This window comes from Anolis carolinensis, chromosome 1 (assembly GCF_035594765.1).
Source record: "Anolis carolinensis isolate JA03-04 chromosome 1, rAnoCar3.1.pri, whole genome shotgun sequence".
Classification (NCBI taxonomy): domain Eukaryota; kingdom Metazoa; phylum Chordata; class Lepidosauria; order Squamata; family Dactyloidae; genus Anolis; species Anolis carolinensis.
Window position 1 is genome coordinate 218,148,419 of NC_085841.1, and position 13,753 is coordinate 218,162,171.

A 13,753-nucleotide genomic window follows, 5' to 3' on the forward strand; every position below is an offset into this window, starting at 1 on the left:
TTTGATGTTTAATAGGGTTATCCTTAATTCCTCATTATCCAACATATTCGCTTATCCAACGTTCTGCCGGCCCGTTTATGTTGGATAAGTGAGACTCTACTGTACTGTATTTATAAATTTACCACTAAAATATCACAATGAATTTAAAACACTACAAAAACATTGATTATGAAAAGGCAGACTGCGTTGGATAATCCAGAATATTGTATAAGCGAATGTTGGATAAGTGAGATTCTTCTTTAATATGAAATAATTACTGGGATAGAATAATGCAGAACAATATAATCTCTAAAACCAGGACAGTAAATAAACAGGGGAATTCCACACAGGAAACAATCAGGGCCAGCTAACACCTCCCAACAAAGTATTCCCATCATCAAAGTCTGGCAAATCCTGTTTTCTCAGGGCGACAGACAGTAGAAGCACATAAAATATCGCAAACAACATCACTCTGAAAACAAGGGTATTCCAGACAGGAAACAATCAGGGCCAGCTAACACCTCCCAACAAAGTATTCCCATCATCAAAGTCTGGCAAATCCTGTTTTCTCAGGGCGACAGACAGTAGAAGCACATAAAATATCGCAAACAACATCACTCTGAAAACAAGGGTATTCCAGACAGGAAACAATCAGGGCCAGCTAACACCTCCCAACAAAGTATTCCCATCATCAAAGTCTGGCAAATCCTCTGTTTTCTCAGGGCCACAGACAGTAGAAGCACATAAAATATCGCAAACAACACCACTCTGAAAACAAGGGAATTCCAGAAGGGAAACAATCAGGGCCAGCTAACACCTCCCAACAAAAAATTCACTCAGGGAGGAAACAGCCAGGCTTTAAAGCTGCAAGGCCATTACATCCTAATCATTTTTCCTAATTGCAGCATTCATACTTGCCTCCAACAAACAAAAAAACCCAATCAGAAATATTGTATATTCACAACCTTTAGGAAATAATATCCCCTGATGGCGCAGCGTGTTAAAGCGCTGAGCTGCTGAACTTCTGGACCGAAAGGCCACATGTTTGATTTGGGGGAGCGGAGAGAGCCCCCACTGTTAGCCCCAGCTTCTGCCAACCCAGAAGTTCGAAAACATGCAAATGTGAGTGCATCAATAGGTACTGCTCCGGCGGGAAGGTAACGCCGCTCCATGTAGTCATCCCACATGACCTTGGAGGAGTCTACGGACAACGCCGGCTCTTCGGCTTAGAAATGGAGATGAGCACCAACCTCCAGAGTCGGACACGACTGGACTTAATGTCTGGGGAAAACCTTTACCCTTGACCTTAACTACCACCAATTCCTCAATACTTTATTTCCCATACCACCATACTTCGCCACAGCAACGCGTGGCCGGGCACAGCTAGTATATATATATAAGAGTGATGGAATCCTGGAAACCGCCAAAACAACAAAACTAAATACCCCACAACCTCGAAAATTGACAAGACAACCCATCATCCACGCCTCTAGGTTGATACAACAAAAAGAAAAGAAAAATAAAGTCCTAATTAGAGGGAGAGGAATAATTGTTTTTATCCAATTGCTGTCAGTTAGAAGGCTAAGCTCCGCCCACTTGGTCTCCTAGCAACCCACTCACCCAGGGGACAGGCAGAGTTAGGCCTCACTTAGGCCTCTTCCACACTGCCTATAAAATACAGATTATCAGATTTTCACTGGATTAGATGGCAGTGTAGACTCAAGGCCCTTCCACACAGCTATATAACCCATTTATAATCTTATATTATCTGCTTTAACTGGATTATCTGGACTCCACACCTTTACCCTTTACCTTAACTACCACCAATTCCTCAATGCTTTATTTCCCATACTACCATACTTCGCCACAGCAACGCGTGGCCGGGCACAGTTAGTTAATCTTATAAAAGCATTTTCCCTTGAAATGTTTGTTAATCTCTCCTACAGATATATAGGCATTTTCCCCTGCAAGCCTTTGCAATCCCTATGTATCTATATATCTGTATCTATCTATATACACTAATTTCATATATGAATTTTCCCCTCACGTGTTTGCAAGTCTTTGCAAATCCTATATAGATATAATTATCTATATACAGAGAGATGTCTAGATATGTATGAATATAGATATACAGGGCTTGCAAATATTATGGGGGAAATGCACACACACATATATATAGACATGTCTAGATAGATATGAATATAGATATATACGGCTTGCAAATATTGCAGGAGGGAAATGCACATATATAAACAGGGTATTTGCAAACGTTTCAGGAGGAAATGCATATGAGAAATTAGTATAGATAATTATAGATCTATATCTAGCTCTGCATTGTTTATATAAGCATTGACTGTTTGCCTATTACTATGTTAGAAACCGGACTGAGTCCCTATGGGGAGACAGAGTGGGATACAAATGAAGTTTATTATTATTATTATTATTATTATTATTATTATTATTATTATTATTATTATTATTATTATATTGTTACAACCATATTTTTTGTTAAACCTAATTTTGCACTTACAGAGCTAGTTTACTGTTTTTCTTTGAAATACTGTAAATATTCAGATTTAACCTACTGATGCCTCAAGTAATGTAATTTTATTGGTATCTATTTTTATTTTGAAATTTACCAGTGGCTGCTGCATTTCCCACCTTCGGCTTATACTCAAGTCAATAAGTTTTTTGAGTTTTTTGTGGTAAATTAGGTGCCTCGGCTTATATTCAGGTTGGCTTATACTCGAGTATATATGGTATATGGAAATGGGAAGCCCTTTAGATAGCCTGTTTCTTCCAAGCTTTCTACCACTTTATATCAGTGCTTCCCAACCTTTGGGATTCAAGGTGTTTTGGACTTCAGCTCCCACAGTTCCTAACAGTTGGTAAGCTGGCTGGGATTTCTGGGAGTAGAAGTCAAAAACACCTAAAGGCCCAAAGGTTGGGAACCACTGATTTATAGGTTAACACCAGAACTTTCAACCCCTTGAAAATAAGTGAAGAGGTTTTAAGTGGCAAAATATATCCTAAACACAATAGTTTCAGACAATTTTCATTATGCTACTAGCTGACCTTTCCAGATGCACTTACCCCAACACCTCCACTGCCTCTATTCTTTTAAAGGGATTGACTCATTGTTAGCAAAGATTTTCTGTTGTCTAAAGCTAGCACTGTTTTCGACCAAACTGCTGCACATATGAACAACTATGGGTGAAAAAATAGTGCTTGCACTAATTATACCAGAATCTCCCACTACCAAGCTGCCGTTTGGAGGAGAGGAGCCAGAGCAATGGATGTGACTGTATCCCCAAACCTTTATATTTATCCAGAAAGCATGTTTCTTCTAATTAGACTTTGCTGAAAATAGACACGTCTGTATTACAGGATCAAAAGGAGCAACTGTATGATTGCTTGAATTTTGGCAGCTTGGTGATTTTCTTTTTATTTTTTTTAATTTTTATTTTTATTGAAACTTTTTTGTGAGTTACATTGGTGGCCCTATGGGAAGGTTGGGGAGGGGTTGTCCAAGGGAAAGATACTGAGGGGCGGGATGTGGGTTGGGGGGGAGGGGTGAGGGGATGTAATAGTTCTACAGCAAATGGTGAGGGGGGGGGAAGGAAAGGGGGTTAGGGAAGGGTAATTTCTAATGGGAGAGGGGGGGGGGAATGGATGACTTCCGATCTTCTTTCTTCCAGTTTTCTGCTTGTCCTTTAAACATAGTTGTCTTTGAGGTAATCTTCTAGGTCTGTCCAGTCCGTTTCTTTCATTTTGTTATCCATATTATTTTTAAGTAGAAAAGTTAATCTGTCCATATCTCTTATCTCAATGATTTTATCTATCCACAGTTCTTTTGTAGGTGGTGTTTCTGATTTCCAATGCTTAGCTATTATAATCCTCGCCGCAGTAATGAAATAAGTGAAGAGTTTATCTTTGTTTGCATCTAAATTTTCTTTTGGATCTGAGAGGCCTAATAAAAAGATTTCTGGTTTCAACTCGAATTTTGATTTTAATATTTTATTACATTCTGTTTGTACTACTTTCCAATAGCTAGTTAGCTTTTTACATTTCCACCACATATGGAAGTAGGACCCTACTTGTTCCTTACACCTCCAACAGTGGTTGTTTACATTTTTCCACATTAATCCTATTTTTTTTGGTGTCAAGTACCACCTGTGAATTACTTTTAACCAATTTTCTTTAAGTTCTATCGCATATGTGTACTTCATTTTTTTTGTCCAAATTGCTTCCCATTCTTCTAATTTTATTGGTCTGCCTATGTTTTGTGCCCATTTTATCATCGAATTAGTAATCTCCACTTCAGCCGTTGCCCATTCTAACAGTTTTTTATATATGACTGATACAATTTTGTTCTTTCTTTGGATCAGAATATCCCAAAAACTGTTTTCTGTTGTGAAGCCGTTTCGCGAGTCTATCTTGAAGGCTTCTTTAATTTGTATATATTGATACCATGAGACGTTTTTATTAATTTCTTGTATTTCAATCAAATCCTTAATTTGAGGTGATTTTTGAATTATACTCTCTTTTTTCAAAATTTCTTTATAAGTTGGCCATTCTGTCCACCCTAGAAGCCTCCTCTGATTGGCTTCTAGTGGGGATAGCCATAATGGTGTTTTTGTGTATAAGTAATTTTTATATTTTTTCCAAACTTTAATTAGAGATGACCTAATAAAATGATTACAGAAATTTTTTTCCACATTAACTTTATTGTACCATAAGTAACCATGCCAACCTCTGCGTAGATCATGGCCTTCCAATGTTAGAATTTTAACTTTTTGAAGATTTGTCCAATCTTTTATCCAATCTAAGGCGCATGCCTCGTGATACAGTCTTAGATCGGGGAGTCCTAAACCACCTTTATTTTTGGGGGTAATCATAGTACTATATTTGATCCTAGGTTTTTTGTTATTCCATATAAATCTAGTTACATCTCTTTGCCATTCTTTAAATATTTTATTATTCCTTATTATTGGTATATTTTGAAAGAGGTACAGCATCTTTGGCAAAATGGTCATCTTTATTGTTGCTACCCGTCCTAATAATGATAAATTTAAATTTTTCCATGTATCCAAATCCTTCCTTATTTCCTTCCATTTTGTAATATAGTTTAGTTCTAGTAATTGGTTATTTTTTGCCGAAATCCAGATCCCCAAATATTTTATTTTAGGGGGGGTTTCTAATCCTGATATTTTTTTTAGTTCCTCCTTACTATTCTTTGTCATGTTTTTTGTTAATATCTTTGTCTTTTTCTTATTAATTTTAAGTCCAGCTAATTTTCCAAATTCCTCAATTTTGTCCAACCATCCTTTAATATTATGTTTGGGATCGTCAATGATGCAGATTATATCATCCGCAAAGGCTCGGACCTTGAATTCTTGCCTGTCTATTTTTATTCCCTTTAAGTTTTTGTCTTGCTTCAAGTTACGAATTAACACTTCTAGCGCAAAAATGAATATCAGAGGAGAAAGGGGGCAGCCTTGTCTTGTCCCTTTACTTATTGAGAAGATTCCTGTCGTTTGTCCGTTGACCCTAATTTTCGCTCTTTGCTCATTATATATTGCCTTAATACCATTTTGGAACTGCCACCCTACATCCATTTCCTGCAATAATATTTTTAAAAAATCCCAGTTTAGTTTGTCAAAAGCCTTCTCGGCATCTAATGATAGCAGTCCCAATTCTTTTTGTTGGTTTGTTTCATAGTATTCTATCGTGTCAATTATAGTTCTTACATTGTCTCTTATGCTCCGATTTGGTAAAAACCCAGTCTGTTCTTCCGATATCCAATCCTTGAGAAATTCTTTAAACCTATTTGCTAATATTTTTGTGAAGATTTTATAATCATTATTTAATAAAGAAATGGGTCTGTAATTTTGGACTTCCTCCGAATTAGCTCCTTCTTTGTAAATCATTATGATTTCTGCCTCTTTCCATGACTCTGGGATATTTCTACTAGTTAAGGCCAAATTCATTATCTTTTTCAAAAATTTTATTATGTCATTTTGTAATATTTTATAAAATCCCGCTATTAGGCCATCGGGTCCAGGAGATTTATTAGCCTCTAGCTCTTTGATAGCTTTTTGGATTTCTTCTTCTGTTATCTCTTTGTTTAAATTTTGCCTTTGTTCCTCAGATATCTTTTGTAAACCTTGTTTACTAATGTATTGTACTATTTCCTCTCTTTCAATATTATCGCTTGAGTACAGTTTCTGATAAAATTTCATAAATTCGTCCCTTATTTCAACATCTCTTACTGCACTTTCTCCATTTGTTCTGATTTTAGTGATATGTTGACTTTGTTTTTTTTTCTTATTTGTCTCGCTAACCACCTGCCTGGTTTGTTTGCATTTTCAAAAAAATTTTGTTTTGCCCATTTCATTTGCTTGGCTATCTTTTCCAGCTCCCATGAGTTTTTCTTCTTATTTAATAATTCCAAACTCCTTCTCGCTTTTTGATTTTTTGGATTTGCTTTTAAGTCTTTTTCTTTCAGTTCAATTTCTTTTTTAATATTATTTAGCTCTATATTTCTTCTCTTATTTTTTATCGCCGCTTGCTGGATAAAAAAGCCTCTAGCTACCGCCTTAAATGTATCCCAAATTATTTGTGGTTTAACTTCAGGTGTATCATTTATTAAAAAAAATTCCCGCGTCATCAATTTTAGTTTCTTTATATCATCCTCCTGTTTTAACAAATTATCATTTAGCCTCCAAACTCTGGGGTATTTTCTGTAATTTATTTCCATAGTTAGTGGGCAGTGATCGGAAAGATCTCTCGGCAATATTTGAATTTTATTGATTTTAGTTAAAATTGATTTCGATGTCCAGATCATATCGATCCTAGACCAAATACAGTGCCTATTTGAGAAGAAGGTGTAATCTTTTTGATTGGGATTGTACTCTCTCCAAGCATCTTGCAAATCAAATTCTTGTTTTAGGGCTAGAAAATTCCTAGGCAAGAGGCTAGATTTCTTTTTGCTTTCATTTTTCCAGGTTTTGTCCATATTTTTATCTAAAATTCCATTGAAGTCTCCCATCATGATTATATGGTCGCACTCTGATTGATTTAATTTATCTCTTAACAGTCTAATAAATTTTGTTTTAGGACCATTCGGTACATATATATTGCATATGAGAATTTTCTCACTTCCTAAGTCTAAGCTTGGTGATTTTCAAAGATGTGCCTCCATTTGGGCCCAGAGACAAAAGAGGGAACAACTGAGAGCAGGGAGAAGAAAGGCTCCTTCTACACTGTCCTTGCATCTCAGAATCTGATCTCAGGCTATCTGCTTTGAATTGGATTATACGAGTCACCACTACCATATAATCTGGGATAAGAAGATAATCTGGGATCATATCCTGGGATATAAGGATAGTGTAGAAGGGCCAAAGGCAGAATGTGAGCATAGACAGGGCTATCAATTGCAGCTTGTAGAAACAGGCTTATGTAGGTTTTGGTGCAGTCACAGTACAGCAGGGACCAACTCAGTAGCAGTTAGTAGCTTCATTACTTCTCCTGTGGCCAGAATCGAGCATACCCTCAGGAAACCAGAAGCTGGAATGTTAAATTGCCTCTGTGTCTGTCTATATATGCCATATGTCTAATGGCATTGAATATTTGCCATGTATATGTGCGTTGAGATCAGCCCTGAGTCCCCTTCGGGATGAGAAGGGCAGAATATAACTACTGTGAATAATTTTTTTGTGTGTGTCAGGAGCGACTTGAGAAACTGCAAGTCGCTTCTGTTGTGAGAGAATTGACCGTCTGCAAGGACGTTGCCCAGGGGGTGCCTAGATGTTTTAATGTTTTTACCATCCTTGTGAGAGGCTTCTCTCATGTCCCCACATGGAGCTGGAGCTGATAGAGTGAGCTTATCCGCCCTCTCCCCAAGTTGGATTCGAACCTGGCAGCCTTCAGGTCAACAACCCAACCTTCAAGTCACAAGGCTTCAACCCACTATGCCACCAAGGGCTCACCTGTGAATAAATATTTATTATTTTATTTTATTTCTCACATTTATATCCCACGCTTCTCACCCGAAGGGACTCAGGGCGGCTTACAGTAATGGCAGCAATTCGATGCCCATACAAAATCAGTATCAAAACAATGCATAAAACAATTAAAACTATTAAAATACAGTATAAATTACAATATACTAATTTTAAACATAAAATCAGATCCGTTCATCCTAGACAAACCTCATGCTATAATAATAAATACATTACAGTGGGGCAATGAATCACTTCTGAAATTTAGCCTGAACTTTAAAGAAGCCATATGAAGGGCAAGGCTATGCATCTTGCATTGCTCCTTTAAAGTATGGACTAAAAGCCAGGTTTCAATGACAAAGAAACCATCTGGGAAAAAATGATTCATTCTGACAAGAAAAGCATAACAAGATTTTACACAAAACTTCTGGAATGATCCACTAAAACTAAGGCAGTGAAAGAATCTATGATAAAATGGGCAACCAACATAGGACTCCCAATAAAGCTGGATGAATGGGAACATATCTGGAACCAAAAACTAAAATATACATATGCATTTGACCTAAAAGAGAACTGGTAAAAAATGATGTACCATTGGTACATGACTCCACAGAAATTGAGAAGTTATTACAAAAATTTACAAAATAAATGTTGGAAATGTGAAACTCAAGAAGGTTAATTCTATCACATGTGATGGACATGTTCCGCTGTGCTTCTGATTAGACAATTCCCTTGATAACTTGACCCCAACTAGATTATAAAATCTTGTCCTTGTACTTTATTACTAATTTCTACTCAAATATATTATGCCCCATTTCACTCTGCCCTCCGTTTTAAACTCTGTTGTCTGATTATGCACTTTATCCATAGGATGTATTTTTAAAATTGATTTGCACCAATCCGTCCCCCCATGCCCAGGAGTGAACAGTTATCTCATATGTATTGGTTGGTTGATGGTTGTTTTTTTATTTTGTTATAATGTTTTTGTTTTGTTCTGTTTTATGTTACTGTTTATGTACTTACTATGTACTGTGTAGGTACTTAGTATGTTATATGTTAACTATGTTGATTGGGCTCGTTCTCATGATTGGGCCCCAAGTCCCTTTGGGGAGATGGAGGTGGGGTACAAAAATAAAATAATAATAATAATAATAATAATAATAATAATAATAATAATAATAATAATAATAATAATTGTATGACACAGCAAACAAGATAGACATGCTGGATTTCATATCACAAAATTACAAGTTGAACACTTCCCAAGCGTCTAGGACTGTGTGATGTATTTTTGGATGATGCGCGCAGATCCCAGTAGGGTGGCCTTTTGCAGTTGACAGATCGTAACTTTGTCAATGTCTATTGTTTCCAAATGCCGGCTGAGATCTTTTGGCACGGCACCCAATGTGCCCATCACCACTGGGACCACCTGCACTGGTTTCTGCTAGAGTCTTTGAAGTTCAATCTTGAGGTCCTGATAGCGGCTGAGTTTTTCCTGTTGTTTTTCATCAATCCGACTGTCACCTGGGATGGCAACATCAATGATCCAAACCTTTTTCTTTTCCATAACTGTGATGTCTGATGTTTTGTGTTCCAGAACTTTGTCAGTCTGGATTCGGAAGTCCCACAGTATCTTTGCGTGCTCGTTTTCCAATACTTTTGCTGATTTATTATTATTATTGCCTGTGGGAAAGCTAAGAACTATTGGAAAGGGATTCAAGGGATATCTCAAAAGATACTTAAAACTAAAATCCAAATGAAATCAGAATACTTTCTATTAGGCCTAACAGATAAGGACATTGATTTAGTCACAAATAAGGAAAATTTATTTAATTACTTAACAACATCCATAAGGATAGTTTACGTGAGGAACTGAAGAATAAAAGAGACCCCATCAAAACATCAATGGCTAACTAAAATGATGGGCATAATGGACATGGACAAATTAACTCAATTATTGGAGAAAAAAATCAGGAAGATTAACAAGAAGAACAGATTGGTGACTATTCAAGGAATATATGAACTTTGAGAAAAAGTAATACTTATATAATTTATATAGCTAGATATAAATAAGATAATCCTACATTTTGTCAAAAGGAGAAGCACAGTTGGAAAAGAATGGATAGACTCATGATTGAAAGGATCACAAAGAGGAGGAATGGAAGTTAACAAACTACCTCCTCTTTTTTCTTCTTTTTTCTTTTACCTTTGCTTTTATTTTTGATCCCAACTTCTTCGCTTCCCTCCCTACCAATACTCTACCCACCTCCTTCCCCATGTCCCCCAATTATTCCCTAAGCGTCCCCCTCCCTTACCCTCACTTTTCCTATCCCCCTTTTTTCAACCCCAATTTTGATGAAAATGCTCAATAAAGATTTTTTTTAAAAGTATGGACTAAAAGCCAAAGTGGGTTATTTATCACAGACATAGAGGCCACCAAAAATTGGCTTTCCAACGATGGGTTAGCACTAATTGTTGAAATGTCTAAGAGTTTCATGGCCGGGTTGCTGTAAGTTTTCCGGGCTGTATGGCCATGTCCCAGGAGTATTCTTTCCTGACGTTTCCTGATGTTTACCTCACTACCTCTGAGGATGCCTTCCATAGATGCAGGTGAAACATCAGGAAAGAATGCTTCTGGAACATGGCCATACAGCCCAGAAAACTCACAGCAACCCAAATGTTGAAATGCCTGCATGGCAAATCCAAAGATATACAAGCAGTTCACAAGGAATGCAGTTGCTTGGAAATTTTACACTCTACCCTGGCCCTGATGGCAAGGTATTGTGGGGATTGCAGCAAAGCTTTGAGGCAACAAGGAAGCCTGATAAGGCAGTACTCATGTATATACTCATGTATAAGTATAGAAGTTTTAGTCAAAAAATCAACCTAAAAATCCTGGGTCAATGTAAGTACTGTACCCTGACTCTTATCCAAAAAAGGAACTATCCCTTTCTTTGCATAGAGTAGTAAAAGGCATTCTGCCAACCTAGCAGTTCGAAAACATGCAAATGTGAGTAGATCAATGGGTACTGCTTCTGTTGGAAGGCAATGGCGCTCCATGCAGTCATGCCGGCCACATGACCTTGGAGGTGTCTATGGACAATGCCGGCTCTTTGGCTTAGAAATGGAGATGAGCACCAACCCCCAGAGTCGGACACGAATGGACTTAACATCAGGGGAAACCTTTACCTTTACCTTTCAGTAAAAGGCAATCGCTTAGCTCATCCTGGAAGAACCTAAAAGATTCACAGAGCCACTCAGCTATCTCTACCATGGCACTACTACTGACCTTTTTAAATGCCTAGAAAAGAAAATAGTAGTGACATCTAGGGCCCTCTGAGGAAGCGCTGGTGCTTTCCCTTCTCTGTGGAATGACCCTCTACTTATCCACAAGTCATATCAAAAATCCATAATTTTGGCCCCAAAACATATCCTTGAGATTGACTTATATATATATGAGTTGACATCATTAAAGCACCAGTGTTTTAGCAAGTAATCCTTGCTAAGACTCCTGGGTTTTTTTTTTCTTTTTTCTGTTTCTGCTTATAGATTGGTACACTTCCTTCCACTAGAGATACTTTCTCCTTCTTTTCTCAGCTCAGGTTGACAGACTGAAAATGGGAGATGATTCCTGTATCTTTAAGGGTAGCGTAGAAGAGAGAATTTCAGCAGATGTTACTTGTCATGCAGCCAAATAACAAGCAACACATGCTGAAATTGCCTTCTTCTACACAACAATTAAAGCTATGAGAGCCCTCTCCAGTTTTTCATTCTGGGAAATCTGCAGCATGTGGTGCTTATTTACTTGAGTCAACTTCAGGGGCTTCTGGAATCAAACTTATGGAATTCCCTCCCCATATTTGAATAGATTTCCTGGATCATTTTTTAAAACCCTACTGTTTTTAAGACCCTACCTGTTCTGTAGCCATAAATGCAGCACACCAACCTACTGTATGCTGCTTAGGGTTTCCAGAATGAAAAACGAAGATGACTCTTGTTCCTGTAATGATTGTGTAAAAGAAAGACACTTCAGCAGATATTGCTTGTCATCCACCCAGGTAACAAGTGACACCAATTAAATTTTCTCAGGTCCCTCCTACACTGCCATATAATCCAGATTATCAAAACAGACAATCCACATTATCTGCTTTGAACTGGATTATATGAGTCTACACTGCCATATAATCCAGTTCAAAGCAGATGATCTGGATTTTATATGGCAGTGCAAAAGCGGCCCCAGTCACCAAAGGGACTATCAATCGCAAGGTTTCTTTCTGACAACCATAACCACATAGCACAGTGGTTCTCAACCTGGGGTCCCCAGATGATTTTGGCCTTCAAATCCCAGAAATCTGAACAGCTGGTAAACTGTGTTGTCAAAGGCTTTCATGGCCGGGATCACAGGGTTGTTGTTTGTTTCCGGGCAGTATGGCCATGTTCCAGAAGTATTCTCTCCTGACGTTTCGCCCACATCTATGGCAGGCATCCTCAGAGGTTTTGAGGTATACCTCAGGAGAGAATACTTCTGGAACATGGCCATACTGCCTGGAAAACAAACAACCCAGCTGGTAAACTGACTGGGATTTCTGGGAGTTGTAGGCCAAAAACATCTGGGGACCCCAGGCTGAGAACCACTGACATAGCAGAAGGAAGTAGATAGGACCAGATTTCCTACTGGAAACCTGTTGAACAAGATTTTTTATATTACAAAGAGAAGGTAGGAGCCTTGGAAAGTTGAGGTCTTGCAGAATGGAAGAACCCCCACGTCGTATTGCATAAGGCCCATCCACAGGAAACATCAGCAACAGGAGTTGTTGTTTATTTGTTCAGTCGCTTCTGACTGTTCGTGACCTCATGGACCAGCCCACGCCAGAGCTCCATCGGCCAGTCACCACCCCTAGCTCCTTCAAGGTCAAGCCAGTCACTTCAAGGATAACATCCATCCATCTTGCCCTTGGTTGGCCCCTCTTCCTTTTTCCTTCCATTTTCCTAGCATCGTTCTCTTCTCCAAGTTTTCCTGTCTTCTCATGATGTGGCCAAAGTACTTCATCTTTGCTTCTACTATCCTTCCCTCCAGTGAGCAGCCGGGCATTATTTCCTGGAGGATGGACTGGTTGGATCTTCTTGCGGTCCAAGGCACTCTCAGGATTTTCCTCCAACACCACAGTTCAAAAGCGTCTATCTTCCTTCGCTCAGCCTTCCTTATGGAGAATTCACCCTAAAGAAATTATGTAGTGTTTCTTTCATGAAGCCTCTAGCATCACTTCTCACTTAGAATGAAGAAATACATCAGCTAGCACAAAAAAAGAAATTCTGTGTAACAACAGGGAGTGGATAAGGATGGCATGGCCTCCCAAATAAGAATTCTGCCTCTCCAAGTGAATTTTGCCCTGATGGAAGTTGTGATACAATAATATCGGGAAGGCTGCAGTTTGTTCTGTTTAGTCAGGAAAGTGAGGTTTGAATTCAGATACAAGGCATGTGGATATGATGTCTGACTTTAAAATGTCCTTTAACAAGTGCTGTTGGGATGCAATTCCCATTATGCCCAGTCTGCATGGTGGATAATCAAAAGTGATGGGAATTGACGTCCAGGTACCCAAACTGGGTAATGACTAAAGATACTGAAGGAGTCCCCGGTGGTGCAGTGGGTTAAACCACTGAACTGCTGAAATTGCTGACCAAAAGGCTGGTGATTCAAATCCGGGGAGCAGGGTGAGCTCCTGTTGTTAGCCCCAGCTTCTGCCAACCTAGCAGTTTGAAAACATGCA